The sequence below is a fragment of the Erpetoichthys calabaricus genome, chromosome 1 (genome assembly GCF_900747795.2).
Source record: "Erpetoichthys calabaricus chromosome 1, fErpCal1.3, whole genome shotgun sequence".
In the NCBI taxonomy this organism is placed as follows: Eukaryota; Metazoa; Chordata; class Cladistia; order Polypteriformes; family Polypteridae; genus Erpetoichthys; species Erpetoichthys calabaricus.
The window spans coordinates 185,527,680-185,549,990 of NC_041394.2; the positions used below are offsets into that span (position 1 = coordinate 185,527,680).

The following is a 22,311-nucleotide window of genomic DNA, read 5'->3' on the forward strand; positions in this document are numbered from 1 at the left end:
TTAAACACACCCCTTCACAATGCATTTTAGAACAGATTTCTTTCTACTTCACTGATCTACAGTTCCTAAGAACTTAAATTAAGTCACATAATGTAAACATAATTGTGTGTGCATATACTGTATATCCATCCATCCATTATCCAACCCGCTATATCCTAACTACATGGTCACGGGGGTCTACTGGAGCCAATCCCAGCCAACACAGGACACAAGGCAGGAAATAAACCCCGGGCAGGGTGCCAACCCACCGCAGGACACACACAAACACACCCACCCATACACCAAGCATACACTAGGGACAATTTAGAATCGGCAATGCACCTAATCTGCATGTGTTTGGAGTGTGGGAGGAAACCGGAGCACCCAGAGGAAACCGACACAGACACGGGGAGAACATGCAAACTCCACGCAGGGAGGACCCGGGAGGCGAGCCCGGGTCTCCTAACTGCAAGGCAGCAGCACTACCCACTGTGCATGCATATACATATATATATATATATATATATATATATATATATATATATATATATATATATATATATACATTTTTATACAAACAATGTAGCTCAAAGTTCTTTATAAAATGAAATAAAAGGAAGTTAATATAAAACATAAAAAAACAAGATTATATAAATGTAATGAATTATTATTATTATTAAGATTAGGTAATTAGTTTATATACATACACGCAGGTCACCTGTATTATATTTTTGTTGCAACTGAAAAGGGGTAAAAAGAGAATAACACAGTTTAGTTTGGTCTTGTATGTTATTCATTGAGCAGTTGAATAACTGCTCCAGCATCACTGATCGACTACCTATGCTTCTTGATCTTTGCTTTAAAATTTTGCCCAGTATTTTTTGTTATCATAGTCGTTTCCTGGTAAACACTCAAATGTATTTTCATAGGATTTCTCTAAGTTGCTGCTAATATACTAATCCACTAAATAGTAATCATACTGTGTAGGAGATATTTAAAGATAATTATAATGCAACAATACATTCATTCAGTTGTTTCATTTGTGAAAATGTATGGGCTCACAGTCCCTCACTTTAATAAAACAGACATGGACAGTCACATTTCTTCTTTGGACCTCCAGGTGCGAAAAAAAGCACAGCTGACAAAAGCAATTTCAATGTGTTTGAACTGGCATGAGTGATTGAGTGGGGTTTGTCATGTGTACTATAGGGACAGTAAAGTGTCCCCAGCTCTGCTTTGTTTTTGATTTTGTCACTATGTACATACTAAGAATCCCATTTTTCTGAAGGACTGTGTTTTCAAGTGTCCCATTTGTTTAAAGGTTGCACTGTTCATGTGTTTATTTTAAGTAAATGTGCATGAGTCATAAGCATGTTGAGCAAAAATGAAAATATACAAATAATGAGATACTAGAAAAAGAATATGTTGCACAAATGTATATGCAGCACCTTGAATATTTGAGCTGTGTTTTAACATAGTCATATATTTATTTATTTTTAATATGAATATTTGGGCCTTATTTTTTGGTGAATTTGATAGTCCTACTTAGGATATGTATATTGTAAGTAGACAGACTGCATCATACACAGATATGTACACTTTATGCAATGCAATGCAGATTAAATTAATTATGCTCCATGAACCAACACCCAGCCACAAACCACATCTGCAACTATAGTATAGTTAGTTAAAAGTACAGAATGCAGAAGCACTTCATTTTGAGAGTAAAGTGGTTTTCCACTAACAGGACCACGGTATCAGCAATCTCCATTACTTTCTGCTAACCACCACCATACTTTTCAGGACAAGTGACGTCAAGCAAATTTCCTATGTAAGTCTCCACTGAATCGGCTACTGCCACTCAAGCATCTATCCCTGCCCAGTCTGTGAAGTGCTTACGGATAGCTGACTTCCCGCAAGGCCTGAGATGAGCTGTCAGTGGGCTGTTATGATACTTCTTTGCCAGCCCAGTAACGTGTGATTTCAAAAGCTATCACATGTTACAAAATGTATTGTTTTGGAGCCCCTACAATTTTGAATTTGACCAAAAGTTTAAATAGGAGGGTTCTAGATCCCACGCATTTTCCTCCTTGCTGTTAAGCTTATGATATGCTTAAGAGCAATCTATTGCACATAAACAATGCCAAATCAGATGCTCAGTAGTTTAAGTTCTTGCTTCCAGCTGAAAATATCTGCATTTATTTAATCTCCTGGGTAATGATTGAGGCATTTCTTTTTCATGCTTTAAAATTAACTTTTACCATGGTGCCTTGTCTTCCTTTGAGAGCTACAAAAACAATGGCAAAGGCAGGTCTTCTGGACCAGCTGTACAGCATGCCAAAAGATCGAACAAGAAAAATGCTTTATATCTTTGAATATAATTAGTAAGGTGCAGTGGCTAGTGCTGCTGTTTCACAGCTCCAACAGACTGTTAAGCATTCATATTATTCTAATCAACACATGGGTTCCTTTGAAGATTCACTGTTTTTACTAAGGCCCTAATTTAATTGGTAACTTTAAACTGGTTCCGTTTGAGGGAGTATGGGTATAATGAATTAGTATAATGTCTGGGGTTATTCCTTTTTTGTGCCTGATGCTACTGGTTTGGAAGGCCTTTTTTTCTGGAAAACCCTAACTTGGTTTAACAGGTATGCAAAAGGATGCATGGATGTAATACTTCCAGGAAACATCAATGGCTTTACTTCATTTGATTTAGGTCTACAAATAAGTTTCTGCATAAGCAGAATGTACAAATGTTTTTTTTATTTGTCAAAGTATGCATGAATTGGGAAAAATAGTCAACATAAATTACTGTATTATGTCACACCATAAAATCATCCACTGGGAGACTGGATATGTAATGGCACCAAAGTAAAGACAGATCAAGCAAGTATGGATAATGTATATAAGACTCTGATTATAATGTGTACTCTATTTTGTTAACTACACATATCAAGGGTATTTTAAGAAAGAAGAAAAACATATACATGATTTCCAAAAGCTGTACTCTCATTGACTAAAAATAAAACACAAACTGTCTTTCAAACAAGAACAGTACTGAATGATATAAGATATGCAAATATAGATCATTTACCTGAAAAAGAGGATCCTTAATATTTACTGGGAGGTAAGCCATTAAAAAAAGTTGTTTTGAAGGATTTTCTTTGCCATAACTGGATAAAACACCAAAATCAAACCGCTTCCTTTGATCTTAAATATTCTCTACTACAGTGTGAACTGTGAAATATTGCAAAAAAAACAAATAATCAAATCTGTTTTTGGTGAAGAATAACACTAATTTTATTTGATAGATAAGTGATTTGAAATACACTAAATAAACAAACAATCTAATTGTATGGTGCCACTCAATCCCCAGCCCCTAGCTATGTTCACACGACAGTGTTATGGTCATTGTTAAGCACATGCCTGCATTGATAATGTTTTGGTTACTCTTCTTTGTAAAGCCTGTCTGAGCACAAAGATTCTGGAGATGTGAATCTGAGCTGTCTGCTTTAAGTCTTATCTACTATCAAAGAGGAGGTAATCAGTACTGAAGAGAGGGACTCTTGATGGCATGCAACATTTATAGAGGCATTAGCGCTTTCAATCTCCAAATTCATTAATGTTTATTATAAAGGATAATCCTTACATTCTACACTAAACACAGCTTGATTAGCCAAAACTCATTTTCAGGGCTTCACACTGAAAATGGTGGACACTATTGCTTTTAAAGTATTTTTTTCTTTGTTTATTATTTGTCAGTTTAAAAATATAAACTCTTAGAAAGAGGAATGCTGATGTTACGTGCTTGCCAGACAAATAAAAATCTTACATTAGGAGGTATATTAAATAAACAGTTTTTAAAAATATCTATAAAACTTTTCACCATTATCATATGAGAACCTACAATACACCGATCACTGTTTCACAGGACACAGAAGTGTGCCTGAGCTGAACTATAACCTTAAGAGACATGAAACATGAAGAAAAGGCCAGTTCTTAGTGCTTGTAGAAAGCTGGGGGAAGATCCACATGGCACATGGTTTTTGTAGACAATTTTAACTGAAACAATAACTTTTATATTTTTGAGATTACAACATTTGTTACATTTGTAACAACATTTGTATGATCATTATTTGTTTATATTTCAGCTAAAATTTGTCAGCATATTTAAATGGCTAAGATCCTATAAATAATATTACTTTCATGGATCAGCTGGAGTTCAAATGTTACTTTCTTGAGGACTACAAAGTCTTTCTGACATATTGCATAGGAAATGGAGTCCAGTTCTCTAAACTGTTTACATAGGCAGTGGTATGAGTAAGAATTTCTCTCACAGGTGGCGCAGTGGTAGTGCTGCTGCTTTGCAGTAAGGAGACTGTGGAAGATTGTGGGTTCGCTTCCCGGTTCCTCCCTGTGTGGATAGCGCTTTGAGTACTGAGAAAAGCGCTAAATAAATGTAATGAATTATTATTATTATTAATTTCTGTTTTCAGGATTAAAATACTAAAATAGTAGCTTATTTAAAAATATTAACTTTTGTGCTTTTCATTTTAATAAATTATTTATTTTTACATGGGTCATTGATATATAGAGTATAAATTATGTTCATATTTACTAATTTATTTATCTATTAAATTTATAACGTATATTAATACTTCGTGCAATTTTAGACCACATGGCCCTAAATCAAGCTTGCTTGCATGTCTCTAGCTTTTTATTTGTTTCTTTTCTAAATCAAGATATACCTTCAACCAAAGCTGACAGTTACCATGACAAATGCCAAGCAGTTTTTCATATTTACAGATCCAAGTTGTTCGAGACCTCCTTTACCAGAGAAAGTGCTTTACTTACCTGTAGTACAGCAAGCTAGAAAGCTAGGTGACAATATTACTTCAGAGTCTTTCTCAGAAACCCATTCAGAGTGACAAATGTGCAACAGTATCAAAAACAGCATCCTGAGTAGCAGTTTTCCACTTGAAAGAACTGGACAGTACCTTGATAATTTCAACTGAACTCTTTAAGCTGTTTTGCCATCTGAACAAACACATGCCACCTGGTGGTCACTAGTAAATCTGCAGTGCTTCCTATTAATAGAGTCATAGCTTGTTATTTCATTCATCAGCAATGTATTCATGCCCCTTATGCCTGCTTTTTTTCTTCTCAGGCCTATTGAGACTGTATGCCAGAGGAAAAACACATCACCCTAAAATACAACCATCAATCAACCTAACATTTAAACTGTAGAATGAAAACAGAACTATAAGGGAAGGCATACCTACAAGCATATCAGATTTGAATTGCCCTAAGCTCCAAGTGCTTTTAAAAGGAAATACTCTGTTATACCCATGAACTACTCATATAATATGGTAACGTTGTTTGAAAGTCTCAGAAAGTAGTTTTACAACAGGTGCGCTGTAAAAAGTAAGATAATGTTTGAAGCTTTGGTGCTTACAAAACACTGAAAGAAGGTATTACTCATGTAGCTGCTGGCAAGATTATATTTTTGTGTTGGGCAACATTATATTTTTGTGTTGTATTTTATAGTTTGTATAACACATATAACACATTACAATTGTATAAAGCTTCAAAGTAATATAACATGTTTGAAGTTCCATTGTAACATACATCAAACTAGAATACTGAAAGGCCTGTTTATTAAAATAGTCTTAAAGCTACAATGCCTGTCTGTTCCAGTTGTGCCCTGCATTTATGAATCAGATATGCCAACCCTTACAACCCTCTCTCTTTGTGCTTCTCATTGCCTTTCTTCGTTGGACATTCCAGCCCAGTTAGCACGCATGGACATATTTACTATCTTACGCAGGCTACTGTACAAATCTGTACACAGTACTCCAGATGAGACCTCACCAGCATATTATAAAGCTTGACCATAATTTCCTTTAACTTGTACTCTACCCATCATGCTAAATAACCTAACATTCTGTTCGCCTTCTTAATGGCTTCTGTACACTGTTGACAGTTGACAGCTTGGAGTTCACTACGACTCCTAAATCCTTCTCACCAGGTGTACTTTCAATTTTCAGACCTCCCATTGTGTATTTATATCTAACATTTTTACTTCCTATGTGTGATACTTTATATTTACTTACATTAAATTTCATTTGCCACAAATCTGCCTAAGCCTGTATGCTGTCCAAGTCCCTCTGTAATTATTCAATAGATTCAAGATTATCTGCCAATCCACTTAGGTTGGTAACCCTATCCAAATCATATACATAATTTAAAAATAACAGCAGCAGAAGTGAGGTGATGATTAGTGAGCAGCAGTACGGTTTAATGCCAAGAAAGAGCACCACAGATGTGATGTGTGTACTGAGGATGTTCATGGAGAAGTATAGAGAAGGCCAGAAGGAGTTACATTGCGTCTTTGTGGACCTGGAGAAAGCATATGACAGGGTGCCTCCAGAGGAACTGTGGTACTGTATGAGGAAGTCAGGAGTGGCAGAGAAGTATGTAAGAGTTGTACAGGATATGTACGAGGGAAGTGTGACAGTGATAAGGTCTGCAGTAGGAGTGACGGATGCATTCAAGGTGGAAGTGGGATTACATCAGGGATCGGCTCTGAGCCCTTTCTTATTTGCAATGCTGATGGACAGGTTGACAGACAAGATTAAACAGGAGTCCCCATGGACTATGATGTTTGCTGATGACATTGTGATCTGTAGCGATAGCAGGGAGCAGGTTGAGGAGACACTGGAGAGGTGGAGATATGCTCTGGAAAGGAGAGGAATGAAGGTCAGTAGGAACAAGACAGAATACCTGTGTGTAAATGAGAGGAAGGTCAGTGAAATAGTGAGGATACAAGAAGTAGATTTGGTGAAGGTGGATGAGTTTAAATATTTGGAATCAACAGTACAGAGTAATGAGGATTGTGGAAGAGAGGTGAAAAAGAGAGTGCAGACAGGATGGAATGGGTGGAGAAATGTGTCAGGAGTAATTTGTGACAGACGGGTATCAACAATAGTGAAAGGGAAGGTCTACAGGATGGTAATGAGACCAGCTATGTTATATGGGTTGGAGACAGTGGCACTGACCAGAAAGCAGGAGACAGAGCTGGAGGTGGCAGAGTTAAAGATGCTAAGATTTGCACTGGGTTTGACAAGGATGGATAGGATTAAAAATGAGTACATTAGAGGGTCAGCTCAAGTTGGACAGTTGGGAGACAAAGTCAGACAGGTGAGATTGCATTGGTTTGGACATGTGCAGAGGAGAGATTTGGAGTATATTGGGAGAAAGATGTTAAGGGTAGAGCTGCCAGGCAAGAGGAAAACAGGAAGGACTAAGTGGAGGTTTATGGATGTATTGAGAGAGGACATGCAGGTGCTGGGTGTAACAGAGCAAGATGCAGAAGACAGAAAGATATGGAAAAAGATGATCTGCTGTGGCAACCCTTAATGACTGAATTTATTAAAATCAAATAACATTCCATACAAGCAAGTCAAGTTTTACAAAACTAGGTTTGAAAAAAATCAACCCCCACCCATAAGAAAGGGAGCTAGGCCAACAGAGTAAAACATTAATAGTAGGAAAAATAAATAAATAAATAAATAAATATAAATAGAGTAAAAAAGGGAAGAATATCTGCTTCCTTAACTTAAATGCTTATTCTAAAATGTTATTGATTAGATCCTGCCAGGTTTTGAAAATGTTTTGTACTGATCCTCTAAGTGAGAATTTGATTTTTTCCAATATCAGATAATATATAACATCAGTTACCCACTGACTTAAAAGAGATGAGTTATGATTCTTCCAGTTGAGCAAGATAAGTCTACATGCCAATAGTGTAGTAAAGGCAATTACAGTTTGTTTGTCTTTCTCCATTTTAAGCCCATCTGGAAGTACACCAAACACAACTGTTAGAGGATTAGGAGGAATTGTGAATCCAAGGCTGTCTGAAAGGCATTTAAGGATTTTGGTACAAAATGATGCTAATTTGGTGCACGTCCAAAACATATGGCCCAATGAGGCTAGAACTTGATTGCAACGTTCACAGGTTGGATTTTGCCCTGGAAACATTTCAGTCAATTTTAAACGAGACAGATGCGCTCGATATATAATTTTAAGTTGAATAATTGTATGCTTTCCGCATATGGATCTAGAGTGAATTTTATACATGGCTACCTTCCACTCCTTTTCTGAAACGTTGAGTAAGAGATCATTTTCCAACTGTACTCTGGGATCTTTGAAAGGGAGGGACTTTAAAAAGTTTTTATAGACCAGTATTACAGAAATGCTGTCTGAGTCCTCAAGACTGATCAATATTTTTTCTGGAATAGAGGTTGGTGGGAGGTGAGAAAAATGGGTCAGGTTTTGTTTAACAAAGTTTCTGATTTGGAGGTAGTGAAAGAAATGTGTTGCTGGAAAGTTAAATTTGGAGTGTAATTGTTTGTAGGATGCGAAGATGATGTCTACGTACAGATCTCTAAGTGATTTAATTCCATACGTTCGAGAAGGTGGAAAAAGAGTTGCCACAGTTAAAAGCTTCTCTATCTTGAAGTGCTTCCTATATTGGTTTCATATTCTGAGTGAATGAAGCACAATTGGGATGTTAATATATTGGCAATAGCTTGTACATATTGGGGTACAAAACAAGGAATATAAAGAAGTACTGAAATATTTTATTTCTATTGTGGACCAAGCCTGCATATGTTAATTTATTTGTGTCAATGTCCAGGTTTTTATAGCTTGTATATTTGCCGCCCAGTAATAAAATTGAAAGTTAGGTAGAGCCATGCCACCTTCTGCCTTAGGTCTTTGTAGGGTCGCCATTTAGATACATGGATGTTTGCAATTGCAAATAAATGAGGTTATGATTGAATCTAACTTCTTAAAAAATTATTTATTGATGTATATTGGAATGTTTTGAAATAGAAAAAGAAGTTTAGGAAGGATATTCATCTTGACAATGTTAGTTGGATGAAGGGTAGACCATGTATGCAAGTCTTGCTTAATTTTTTTCATGCAGACAGCAAAATTTTGTTGATAAACAGCTTTATGTTTGCTTGTGATGTTTAGCTCTAGGTATTTAAACTGATCTGCGATGATAAGAGTGAAGGTGTCCAATCTAATATTGAGTTCAATTGAAAGAGCACACTTTTTTTCAAATTAATTCTGAGACCAGAAATCTTTTGAAATTCTGTTAGTGCTGTCAAGACTGCAGGCACAGTATTTTGTGGATCTGATATATTTAGTGCTGGCACCCTGCCCGGGGGGTTTGTTTCCTGCCTTGTGCCCTGTGTTGGCTGGGATTGGCTCCAGCAGACCCCCGTGACCCTGTAGTTAGGATATAGTGGGTTGGATAATGGATGGTTGGATGATATATATAGTACCATATAATCTGCATATAGTGAAATTTTCAGTTCAAGCATTTCAACAGTGAACTGCCAGTGGCTCAATGGCGATTGCAAAAAGCAGTGGTGACAAGGGGCATCCTTGTCTAATACTACATTCTAGTTTGAAGTAGTCTGAAATAATGTTAATACAAACTGAAGCTTCTGTAGTTTGATCCATGCACAAATGTTCAGGCCAAACCCAAATTTCTCCAATGTAGTGAAAAGGTAGTTCAATTCAACCATATCAAATGCTTTTTCTGCATCCAACGATAATAATATCTCTGGGCTGTTAGACTTTGTGGGTGACAAAGATTGGAAGCTAAGTGTCTGCCTTTAATAAATCCAGTTTGGTCTTGTGATATTACCAAAGGAAGCACTTTCTCAATCCTTCTAGCTAGGTCTTTGGAGAGTATCTTACCATCATTATTCAGAAGTGAGATCCCCTTTTATACAATGGGATAACATTTACCATTTTCCAGTCCATATATACCAAGGGATTTTATGGTCAGACTTATTAATGCACTAGTTAGACTGCAACTGTGGTCACTTCTGTTGACCATACTACAAGAGTAACACAGCATAACTTTAAGCTGTACAGAGGAGAGCAACCAAGTGCATCCCAGGACTTAAGGACATGCTGTACTCTGACAGATTCTGAGAATTAAATCTGTTTAAATCTGCGTGTGGACCAAATCCAGGTTTTCAAAATTCTTGAAGGCACTGATAAAGTAGATCTACCAAAATTCTTTTAAATTAATGGTAAATCATGTACTCAAGGACACCAGTAGGAATTAAGGGGACATGCATTTAGGACTGAAGCCAGAAGGCACTTCCTCACACAAAGAGTTGTGGGAGTCTGGAACAAACTACTGAGCCATGTAGCTGAAGCAGAAACCTTGGTAACATTTAAGATGTACCTGGATGAGATACTGTAACAGGGTAGCTATTACTTAAACAAACGAGCATTACAATTAAAGTACATTTGCAATCAAGTACAAATATTATTTAATGGATGCCATTATTTACCGACATTAAAGCAGCTCAAAGGTACAAGCTACTGTGAGCAACCAAAGTGGCAAAGATTCAGTACAGAATGGAAGCAAGCTGGAAAATGATTTCAGCAGCAGCAATCTGCAATGTCTGTAGAAGGGTCTGCAGGTGATCACAGACTGCAGAACCTTGACAGCTGTGCCTACAAATGCCACACCTCATACCCTTGATGAGCTAAATGATTTCTTTGCTTGTTTTGAGCCTCACAATTCAGATTGGAGAGTGTTACAATATTTCCAGAGCTACTGGCAAGTGGAGCCATCATGCAGGTGACAGAGGGCAACATGACTAAAACATTTAAATGGGTTAAATCCTGCAAAGCCACCAGTTCAGACGGCATCCTGCCCTGTGTCCTGAAGGCATGTGACACCCAGCTATCAAAGATACACACTGACATCTTCAACTTGTACCTGTGTTTATGTATGGTGCCGCAGTGTTTTAGAAAACCACAGTTGTGCCCATTCCAAAAAAAATCTGTTGTCTCCTGCCTGAATGACTATCAGCCGATCACGTTAATCTCCATGGTGATGATGTGTCTGGAAAAATTGGTCATAAACCACATTTAACACAACATCTCTGCTACCTCGGATCCACTACGGTTTGCATTTCAGCATAACAGATCTGTAGATAATGTAATTTTCATCAGGCTGCACGTAATTTTCATCAGGCTGCACACTGCTCTGGTGCATCTGTATACCTACAGTATATCAGGATGCTGTTCATTGATTATAACTCTGCCTTCAAAACCTTTGTGTCCTCCAGCCTGGTGCTAAAGCTCAGAGACCTGGTCTGAGCAACCCCATCTGTGGCTGGGTGTTTGACTTCCTGGCAAATTGACCCCAGTCAGTGAGGATTGGCAAAATTAACTCCTGCACACTGTTCACCAACATCACTGCTCCACAAGGCTACTTCCTCAGCCCACTTCTATACAGTTTATTTATCTATGACTATGTAGCAAAGGATAAGGGTAACAGCATCAACAAGTTCGCGGATGACGCCATTGTGATTGGCCTCCTCATTGCCTACAGGAGGAAGATGAAAGACAGTAATGACTCTCCTGTCTAGAGAGTTAGCAGCTTCTGGTTCCTGACTGTCCAGAGCACCACCTGTACACACAAAAAGGCACAGCAAAGGCTCTGCTTCCTGAAAAGGCTATAAGAGCTTTTGGGTAGGAACCAAAATATTACTGAACTTTTACAGAGGCAATATTGAAAGTATCCTGAACGGATGCATCACAGTATGGTTTGGTAACCTGACTTGTCAGAATCGCAAACTCCTCCGTACAGCTTCTAAAAATCACTGTGGTTGATCTTTTCATACCATCTATTCAACCAGAAGTCCAAGGAGAGCTGAATCTTTCATCTGTGATGACAGTCATTCAGCTCATCCCCTGTTTTCACTTCTAAAGAGCACTACTACAGCTTAGCCCACTTGTTCCATCTGCTTCATGAACAGCTTCTTCCCCCAGGCCATGAGGTCACTGAACTCCCAGTAACCTCATCCTCCTTGCCCTACCCTGTGCACTGTACCCACCTGCTGGTTTATGTATAACTATACTATGTTACCTTTTTAACTCCTGCTGTATTTACTATATTTATGTATTTATGCTGTTTATTTATTTATTCATTCATTTATCTATCTTCTCCAGCTCTTATTTATTTTCTTTATTTGTAAATCACCACAACTGTGGCATAGGAATTTGTTAATGCTCTTGCAGTTTTTGTGAAAATAAAACTCTCGAATATAATCTAATGTATAATAAAGCTTTAACAAATTGAGCATACAGCCACAAAAATTACCAAGCATTAATTATAAAAATGGATCATAATGCTATAGTGTAATGTCAGCATTACATCATTTTGAATGATCACATTCTGTCAAACTTTCCTCAAAGATAAACCAGCAGCATTACAATGTTTAATAACCTAAAGTTTTCTAATGGGCTAAACTGCATGTTGTCATCAAAATTATTCTGATGCTCTAATGGGCAGGCTATGTTGTTTACTCTACGTGCACCAGGACTTATCTGTTTACAAATAAGAAAACGCTTTCCTGCTATATTAAGTTCAGCAGCAATTTTTTCAATGTCTGGTTCCTTTTTATCAAGTCATTGTTTAATAGCACAGGTGTTCGTCTGCTAGCACAAGCCATTCAAGCTGCACCATGTTAAAAAAGAATTAAAAAACTGCAAATGTCCAATCTGTCTCTTCACTGCAGAATGACACTAAATTTGAAAAATTTGAACTCTTCAAAGAAAGTTCTTTCGGCAGGACATATGGGACACTTTACTGCAGCTGCCATTCCATAAGCTATTTACAAAAACTGTAGTAACTCAAGGATGCCAAATTACCATTTAAACTCATATTTTCCTTGACATTTTTTGACTTAACTAGACATTTCTTTCCAAAGCCTATTTCAACAGCACCAGGCACAAAACAGGCAACAAACTGTTCTGGGGCCTACTCACCTGTAAACCCTCACTCACTCTGAGACAGTTTGTAATCACCAGTTTAATTAACATGCATGTCTTTGCGAATATGAGAAGAAATCTAAACAGGTATAGGAAAACCCACACAGACATGGGGAGAATGTGCAAAGTCCACACTGTCAAAACACTGACTTTAGGTTTACTCTTGATTTTGGAAATATCAATGCTACCTGACTGAGAACCTGTCCAGAGTTGGTTCCTACCTTACATCTGATGTTGCCTCAGACTCCAGCTAACCTAAAACTGGCTTAGTTGGGTTCAGAAAAGGACGGTTGTATCTAGGATGCCACTTCAAAATTAATCCATGCTATAACAATCGTTTTTCTTGTGATATGTCATTTGCAATATGTACATGTGAAATATTATTTATGCTATTTTTTCCCATTAAGAGATTCATTTACAGTTAAAGCACGTAAAGAGTATATTAAGTATGTTAAAACCCTAAAATCACTGCTATAGAGTAATTTTTATTTTTATTGTATTATTAATTACACTTTACAAAATGTGGATTTCCCCATCTAGTTCTAAATTTAGAAAGACCAATGGTCTGTACCTAACAAAGTGCAGTGTCATTTTTGCCTCCATTTAATAGTTTCATGAAAACACAGAATCCATCAAATTCTTCCAATTAACAATATTGGATTTTAACAATATTGAAATTGATATTCTTTTATCTATTTGTCAATGTTCTGAATTCTTTACTGTGTGAAGAGTGGCAGGTAGATGGTGAATGTTTCAGCAGCAATGGAGGAAAACCTGAACCAACATTGGATGAGGCACCAGTCCACTATACAGATCAGGGTTCTCAAACTCAGTCCTGGTGACCCTCTGTGGCTGCAAGCTTTTGTTCCAACCAGATTAACGATCAGTGATAAATACTGATCTCATTTAACTAGATGATCTTTTTTCATTTCTCTTATTACACATTCAGAAAAGCACAATAGTACGATTTTAACATTGATTAAATATTTAGAAGTACTTCCTATTTTTACAATATCTGTAAATTCTTAGCTCATTTTGTTCTGTTATTTTGACATTTTTCTATGTAGTTTGCTTCTTTTGTTGTATCCTAATAATAGCTCCCAACCTCCTCCTCCTCCTAATAATAATGACAATAAAAAAGTAGAGCAGATTCCTGGGAAAACACTACTGAATGATTAAAGGCTACAACTACTTTAGCAACAGACCCACTCATTAGTAAATAATGGATATAATAACCAGAAAACCTGGAAAAGAACCCTGAAAGTCAGGATAAAAATATTGTTAAAAAGTAAAAAAACGCATTTTCTATATAACTGCTTAGTACATTTTAATTAAAAATTACCAAGGTGCCATTTTGCTTAGCTTTTCTCTACATTGATAATGGCTAACACGGTACAACACCCTAGTACTACAAAGTTATTTTCGTAATTTTTACAATGATTACAAAACACAAAGACCGGGTAATTACAGATCACGTCATTAGGCTAGCAGTCCAATTAAAAACAGAAATTGGTTGGAACAAAAACCTGCAGCCACAGTGATCCCCTGGATCTAGATTGCGAACCACTTTTGTAGATAGATAGTATCAGCAGTGTTACCACCCCTGTTTTTCCACCTTGATCTATGTTTTTCAATTTTTGTCTATGTTTATAACATTTTCTTTCCCAAGTCTATGTTCTTTTAATCACAATAATGTATTTCTTTTAGCACAATTCTTGAACTACAGTTTCTTGTGTACATAAATTTACTGTTTCATACATCTTAACGAAAACGTATCAACTCTGCGCATCTCTAAAATGTAAGCTCAGTACTAGTCTGTGCATAACCAAATTAACTTTGTGATTGTGATTGGTGACATGTGCCTTGACGTCACATCCTGCATAGTGCCCATGCCTTAATGTCAGTCACGTCATGGGCTCATAGCAAAAGAGGTCTTATATATCAACTTATACACTTGAAAACCACCAAAAATTGTCATCGAGGACGTTGCGAGAAACTGAAAATTTACAAACAGGAACATTTAAAGTTTAAGTTGTTCGTTTGAGTGAGGATGAATAATATTTAATGTTCCGCTCCCAAGCTTGAATTTGACATTTCTTGCTTATCATGAATATTATATCTATCTATCAATTTATCGTTTTTTTCCTTATGTTGGCAGATATGTGCTGCTGTTGCATTTAATTTGACAATTCCTTGTTTACCTTATTAAACATGTTTTATGTTTTTCTGTGTTTATTTGGTTACATGGTCAATGTTTTTCCTAAAAGTTAGAGCGGCAACACTGGTTATCAGCCTGGTTGTGCTGGTATGTCCTTTTGGGCCACGCGCTATTTTGATAACACATAGCGCGATCCTCGTAATAAAATATGAAGCAAATCTAGAACGAATCGCACCAGGTATCGTTAAAAATGCATTTTCATTTAAGGACGTGTTGCGGGACAACGGCTTATTTAAGTTAATTAAATAGGTATTCATAACTCAAAGTAAATATGTTCGGTGTTTTATACTATAATTTCTTTTGAGATATAATCCAGCTTTTTTAAGTTTTAAATTTTAAAACGTTTTAAATTCGTTTTAAATCATCTTCCTGGGTAACAGCTGTGAACACCTGTATACACACGCATATCCTAAGCTACCGTATTTAGGAAAATCTCCGGCTTCACTGCGGCCTTCTAACTTGGAAAGTAAATGTCAGAAATATGATGAAAAAAGGAAACACAGTAGATATTATGAACGTAGACAGGCTGTCGTAATGTTACTATTTTTTTTTTTTATTTGCTGGCCCAATTTTTCCATTTTCTTACAAAACAAACCAAATAGTTTACTCACTTGCGCCAGTGTAGCACGGCTGCAGTACAGCCACCTAAGCATACAGCAGCACAAGCAGCTGTCAACGACACAGTGCCAGGAGATAGTTGCACTTTGTGAGGACTTGGGACACCAGACACGAGTAAGTTGCTGCAATTTAAACAAGGCGGCCCGGCGACAGCTCACTGCTTCATTAGTTATTCCGAGGTGTCGCTGTCGTTTCCGTCGACTCTTCACTGCAAATTACCAGCGCTACAGCGGCTCCGAAAGGGTGGGGGCCGGACAAGGACAAGTCACAACCAGATCTACGAGTTCACTAGTTCTGTTACCATGAGCAGCAGTTGGAAGTGAAGAAGTTCATAAAAGAATAAAAGTAGTTAACATGCTTCAATACTTCATCCTTTCAGAGTGATTTTTAAACATCAGTTATACATTTAAACTTGCCTTCTGATGAAGGAGATTTGGAGCCCTTGGGGGTGGCAAACGTAATATGTTTGTGCTCGTTCAGTGCGGGCATATATACAGTATATGTAGGATGGGCAAGCATGGATAGAAAGGCAAATAGCAACACGCTGTCTGTGAACAAGGTGAATGTTGTCTCTTTAAGAGGCTAATACACCCACGTGTATAAAATGGCTAGAACAGATCTGGAGCCAGATGTGCAAGAAGATCACGGAGTAACTCGGTGTTTGACTGCAGAGCAGCAAGGAACTAAAATCCATGTGCCTCAACTAATTTTCACTTTTTTATGATAAACTGAGATTTGTTACGTTTTTCTTTGCTCTCTTCACTATGTTGTATAATTGCTTTGCCAAGTATGTTGTTGCTGCACAGTTTGTGAATGAATTTGCTTTAATATGATTTCAGTAGTTTCTGTAAGGTTCTTCTTTTTTATAAGCACATAGTTAGAGACCAGTGTTTAAATACTAACATTATGCCTTGAAGAGTTATCTTTACATTGTGTTTTTGTATGTTATTTGTAATAAAAAACATTGTGTGATTTATTGAAGACATGAGCATTTTTTAAATGAAATGCCAGACCTGTGCAAGACATACACTTTTGCTCTATTGATGTGTGTATGTGTATACTGTGCATATCAAATGTATATACTTTGACAGGTTACAGTTATTTTAGCAGCACAAGGGGAACCTACATGAAATTAGGTGGTTTTAATATTGTGGCTGATTGGTGTGTGTACACACACACACACACACATATATATATATATTATATAAAAAACAATTTGGGTCGAGATGTGATCATCTCGGAGAGACACTGAAGTCCTGCGAGACTTCTTGCACGTCATACCCTATTTACAAACAATTTCTCAGAGATACTTTAACGTCCCACGAGACAATGAAGTGAGACAAAAGGACAGCTGCTGTACAGTATTTTAAATGATCGACGCGCAGTGCGACATGCAGATCACGCAGCACGGCAGCAGCAGCTGGCTTAAAGGACAGCTGCTGTACAGGCTTTTAAATGATCGTCGTGTAGCGCGACATGCAGAACACGCAGCTCGGTAGCAGCTAGCAGACAGCCTGCAGCTGATCCATCCGCATGTCCTTAGCGTGCGTTCAGCTCCCCCTATACAACGCAAGCAGCAGAGGTGCGAAGTGGCTAGCGTGAAGCACGCCCCCGGGGGTGGGGGTTGTGGGGAGCTCAAACGAAGCGAGTAGGGGGCACAGCCTCCTAGTATATATATATATATATATATATATATATATATATATATATATATATATATATATATACAGTACTGGTCAAAAGTTTTAGAACACCTCAGTTTTTTCAGTTTTTATGGAAATGCACACAATTTAATGTCTTAATGTTTCATGAAATCAGGGCATAGAACAAATAAACAATGGCAAATAAAATAAGTCAGGGAATCATTAAGTGCACAGAATTTTATTCAAATTTCTGATTAATCAAAGTAGCCACCTTTTGCTGATATTACAGCCAAACTGTGGTAACCCTTTTGATTAAGAACGCCGGTCACCCTGTGCAAGTCACCAAATCTGCCTCCAGCAAAAGTACACCAGACCATTACACTTCCTCCTCCATGTTTGACAGTTGGTGTTATACACTAAGGAACCATCCTTTCACCAACTCAGCAACATACTACGAATACCCTGCATGATGAATAGAAGATTTCAAATTTTGATTCATCTGTCCATAAGACTTTCTTCCAGTCTGCAGTATTCCACAGCCGGTATTTCAAGGTCCTATTTGGTCATTTAAGGAATAGCTTTCTTACTCCAACTTGCCCTGTCAAACCTGCAGCACAAAGTCTCCTCTTCACAGTAGGAACTAAGACTTGTTTTTTTCAACCACTGTTCTTGAAGCTGTTGTGCTGTAAGGCGCCTATCACATAAGTTGGTGACCCTCAGAAATTTGTCTTCTGATTGGGTTGTCACTTTAGGTCTGCCAGATCTCTTCCTATCAGAGTTTCTTCCATTTTCCAATTGCCTTTGGACTGTGTAGGACACCGTACTCACTGACACTTTAATTTTTTTTTCCAATTTCTTTAAATGAAAGGCCTACACTTCTAAGGGTAATAATGCTCTGTCTCATTTCAGTTGTTACTTGCCATTTTCTTGCCATTATCACTAGAATTTACAAAATTCTATAGTGTAATATTTTTCAAGTACTTCAGAGAGTGTAGTAACACAGAGCTTTATAATTAGTTGTAAATAGTTCCTGTTTAAATTTCTTCATAGTTGTTTTGCATTTGCTTATTTTGAATTGTTTACGAGTAAACTGTTATTGCAACAACTTCTTTGACCTGCTGTACCTTCCTTTCATTAACTTTAGTACTTTATATGTCCCCAGGAGGAAATTTGGCTTTTTACAGAAGCTCTTGACACCTTTTATTGGCTAACTAGAAAGATTACAATATGCAAGCTTTCGAGGCAACTCAGGCCCCTTCTTCAGGCAAAACTCAGGCCCCTTCTTCAGGCAAGATCTTGCCTGAAGAAGGGGCCTGAGTTGCCTCGAAAGCTTGCATATTGTAATCTTTCTAGTTAGCCAATAAAAGGTGTCATTTTGCTTGGCTTTTCTCTACATTCATAATGGCTAACACGGTACAACACCCTAGTACTACAGAAGCTCTTTAAATAAATAAATACATAAAAAGGTAGATAAGTAAATAAATAAATTTATACACACACTTTGGTCTGAACACACACCAGAATGACTATACAGCAAGAAAATTAAAAAGAAAGTAAAACTTCTGACTTGGCTGTCACAATAATTTTCATTAATGTTTTGTGTCCTGTTTTGGAACCATGACAATCTGGTCAGCCTCCAAGTGTCCCAGTTTGGGACATTGGAAATCTGGTCACCCTATAAGATTATGAGCATTTTAAAATCAAATGTCGGTTAGTGCTTTGTGCTGATGTTGCTAGGATAGCCCCAAAGACTATGAATGTAACTAAGCAGGTTTAGATGATGGATGGCTGGACATAGTCTGTTTCTGCCCACTGAAAGATTATCAATTTTAAGCAATTTTCATTCAAACGTATTTCAATAAATCTACAGCATATTTGCATGGCATTCAGTGGAATCCATGCCTGTTTGACTTCAGTTGCTTGTCTGGCACGAATAATGTTAAACGGGCTCTGAAGCACCGTAGCCCACTTGTAGGAAAAGCATTTTAGTAAATACATTTATTTATTCATATATAAATGATGTGTGGATTTCTGAAAGGTGGCACAGTGGTTAGCCCTGTTGTTTCATGTGTACAGAGTACTGAGTCCAGTTCAGTCACAATCTGCATAGAGTTTGCAAGCTCTTTCCTTGACTGAATGGGTTCTTCTCCCATGTGTCAAAATGGTAAACATTACTTTGAATGGCTTGTCCAAATTAGCTCAGGATAAGTCTGTACATATATGAGTGTGTGCTTTGCACTGAACTGGCTCCCCATCCTGGGTTGTTTCCTGCATGGCACCTTCTTCCATAGTATTCTTTGCTACCCTCACAAAACTGAATTGGACTGATTATTTTTGAAAACTGATGGGTAGATAAATACTTAGTATTGACTATTTTTTTATTATGTAAGATATTATTCTTAGCACTGGTTGTTAATTAAATGGTTACAACCCTGTAATGGGCAATGGAGCAGTGTCAAAATCATAATAAAGCATTTGCTAAACAAACAACAAAATCAGAATTTAAAATTTCCTGATTGTTGCTGTTCAAATTACTTTGGTATTCAGGCACCTTCATTTTGAACTGCAGATGAACATCATTTCTGGTTACTGGAGTTAAAATGACACCCTGACATTAAATTAATAAAATCACAAATACATCTCCACCTCTGTTTAAACCTGCAAACAAATGTCCAATATTTGGAATTGTAAATGTTATTTATTATGTGTTGCCAGACTGGCATAAATGTGCACTAAACAGATAAACAGATACATAGATAGAAAGTTTATTCACCTTGAAGAAAAATTCAGGGTTATATAGCAGCAGACAAAAATCACAAATAAACAAATAATAAGGATGATCATAATCTTAAGTATTCTAACAAGGTACAAATTCCCATACTTGTATAACAAGAATTATACATGGACCAGCACCCTGTCCAGTGATTGATTCTGCGTTGTGCTTGTTGGGATAGGCTCCAGTCCCTTGCAACCTCGCACAAGATTAAAGGAGCTTAGAAAATGGTATGGTAAATTAACAAATTATAGGTATTTACTAAGTGTAAAGTGATTACTATTGCACATATTTATTTATAATTTACAATTTGATAGTACAGGATGTCAGTCATTGGCAGAGTATATTACCACATATTGTATATAGTGCCATCTTCTGTTAAGATGTCTGCTAGACGTTTAGTGCACAGGGAACAATACCACCTTAGATAAGTGGTCACTCATTATAGAGCCTGAAGTCTGAGGGCAGAAATTACCTCCCACTGCTAGCTGATTAATGACCATCATTACATTACTACATTTTAAGGAACTGATAATAACTAATATTGAATTCATGCCTATCATGCACTAACAAGTTATATTAGTCTATAAGAACTTTCCACCTGAGTCCAAGTCATATACTAAGGAGGTCATGGGCTTTGTTCTGTAGTTCCTTCTTCTCACTAGCCTGACCAGATTCTCCACTCTTTTTACAATGCTGTATACAATGATATACTGATACAAAGAAAAAAACACACTGAAGTATAAATTAACAAGGCCCTGGTAAAATCATCCAAATGGGAGATTTGGAAGAAAAGAAAATGTATGTTGTACCTTAACATTCTTATTGTAATTAGCATGTATTGCTCTTAGATTGGTTCTGAAAGTAAGATATAGACAAATTTCTTTAGGTTGACAGTGTGGGTCATTTGAAGGACACTTGGGTAAAGATAGGCTGTTATCTTTTGTCAGCTCCTTGTGCCCTATCAAAACTAAATGAGAAGAACATTGTCCTCTGGTTTACAGCAGTGTTTATTACCTATTCATTTTTCCTTGGGTTTATACACTGGAAGTTTAGCGCTAACTTAAAACTACTGGATTACAGTGGTGGAGGATGTTGTTGCAATAGGATCTACCATAAGAAGAAAATGGCAAGAATGGGATTAGCCTCACTCAATGATTTTATATCAGACAAGTTTAAAACTACAAAACCTCTAATATATTCAAGTACTGTAAATGTTTTTTTTACAATACAAAGAACTCTTCATTTTAGTAAAAAAAAAAGATAGATAAATAAACAAATTTAAAAGAACTTTGAATTTTGGTAGATAATTTGTTTTTTGCTGTACTGCCTACCTAACAGAGTTATGTCACCCAGAGCATACTATTCATCTTGTGCTGCGTCTTTAACCGTTGTTGGGCATTAACTGTTTAATTTCAGCCTAGCATTGTGTTGAAGTGAACACAGAGAACTTATTCCAGTGTATGGGAATAACAGTTACTAAAAGCAAGGTGTAAATGTGGACTCAAGATAATGAGATGGCCAACCAGAAGTTAAATGAGCACATGGTTGACTAGAAAAGGCAGTAGAGTGATCACCCAAATGAAGAAATAAAGGAGCTGGTGAAATGGTGGCTAGGTGCACACAGAAATGTCAAAACATAGCCTGAACAATGGCAGAAGGACAAGACAAATTTGAAGGTCAAAAATCTAGACCATAAAGTTCAAAGTGCTGGAACAAAACCAGAAACTGGGAATGAACTTATCTTAAGTAAAGTGGACAGCCAGTGCAGAACCTAGTGATGAATAACATTGTGGTAAGTGAGTAGTAAGAGCTATTGTTTATTTTCATTTACATTTTAAAATCTGATTTTGACATCACACAGTGATGGCTGTACTCTCGTACAACATGTTAACATTAATGAATTCAATGTACATACCCTCATGCAAGCCCATATCAGAAGCAAAGTGAGTTCAGGGAAATGTCTGAATATTAGTTCTGCTTCTGTTCGGTAGTCCTTAAACTTGGATAATTCTCAGTGAAAACATCTAGAAACAAATATAAAGTTTGATTTCCTTTTGTGTATAATAATACATATGTATCATATGCCACACATTCTTTCCAAGTTTTCATGGGATTTTCTTGGGTAGGCCTACTCTAATTTCTTCCTGCAGGTAAAGGATGCCAACATTGGGTTAATTGACTATATAGCAGAAATTAATGTG

At 37.0% G+C, this 22,311-nt stretch overlaps 2 protein-coding genes across 2 annotated transcripts in view; one reads left to right on the forward strand and one right to left on the reverse strand.

The window, feature by feature from the left end:
• dnajc4 (DnaJ (Hsp40) homolog, subfamily C, member 4) overlaps nt 1-15,933 on the reverse strand; it is a 211,008-nt gene extending 195,075 nt beyond the window's left edge. The window contains exon 1 of the mRNA XM_028810010.2: nt 15,685-15,933. The gene's annotated coding sequence lies outside the window, so the exon portion shown is untranslated. The remainder of the gene's footprint in view (nt 1-15,684) is intronic.
• LOC114658053 (bcl2-associated agonist of cell death-like) overlaps nt 1-22,311 on the forward strand; it is a 695,521-nt gene that overhangs the window by 312,276 nt on the left and 360,934 nt on the right. The gene's annotated exons all lie outside the window — the stretch shown is intronic.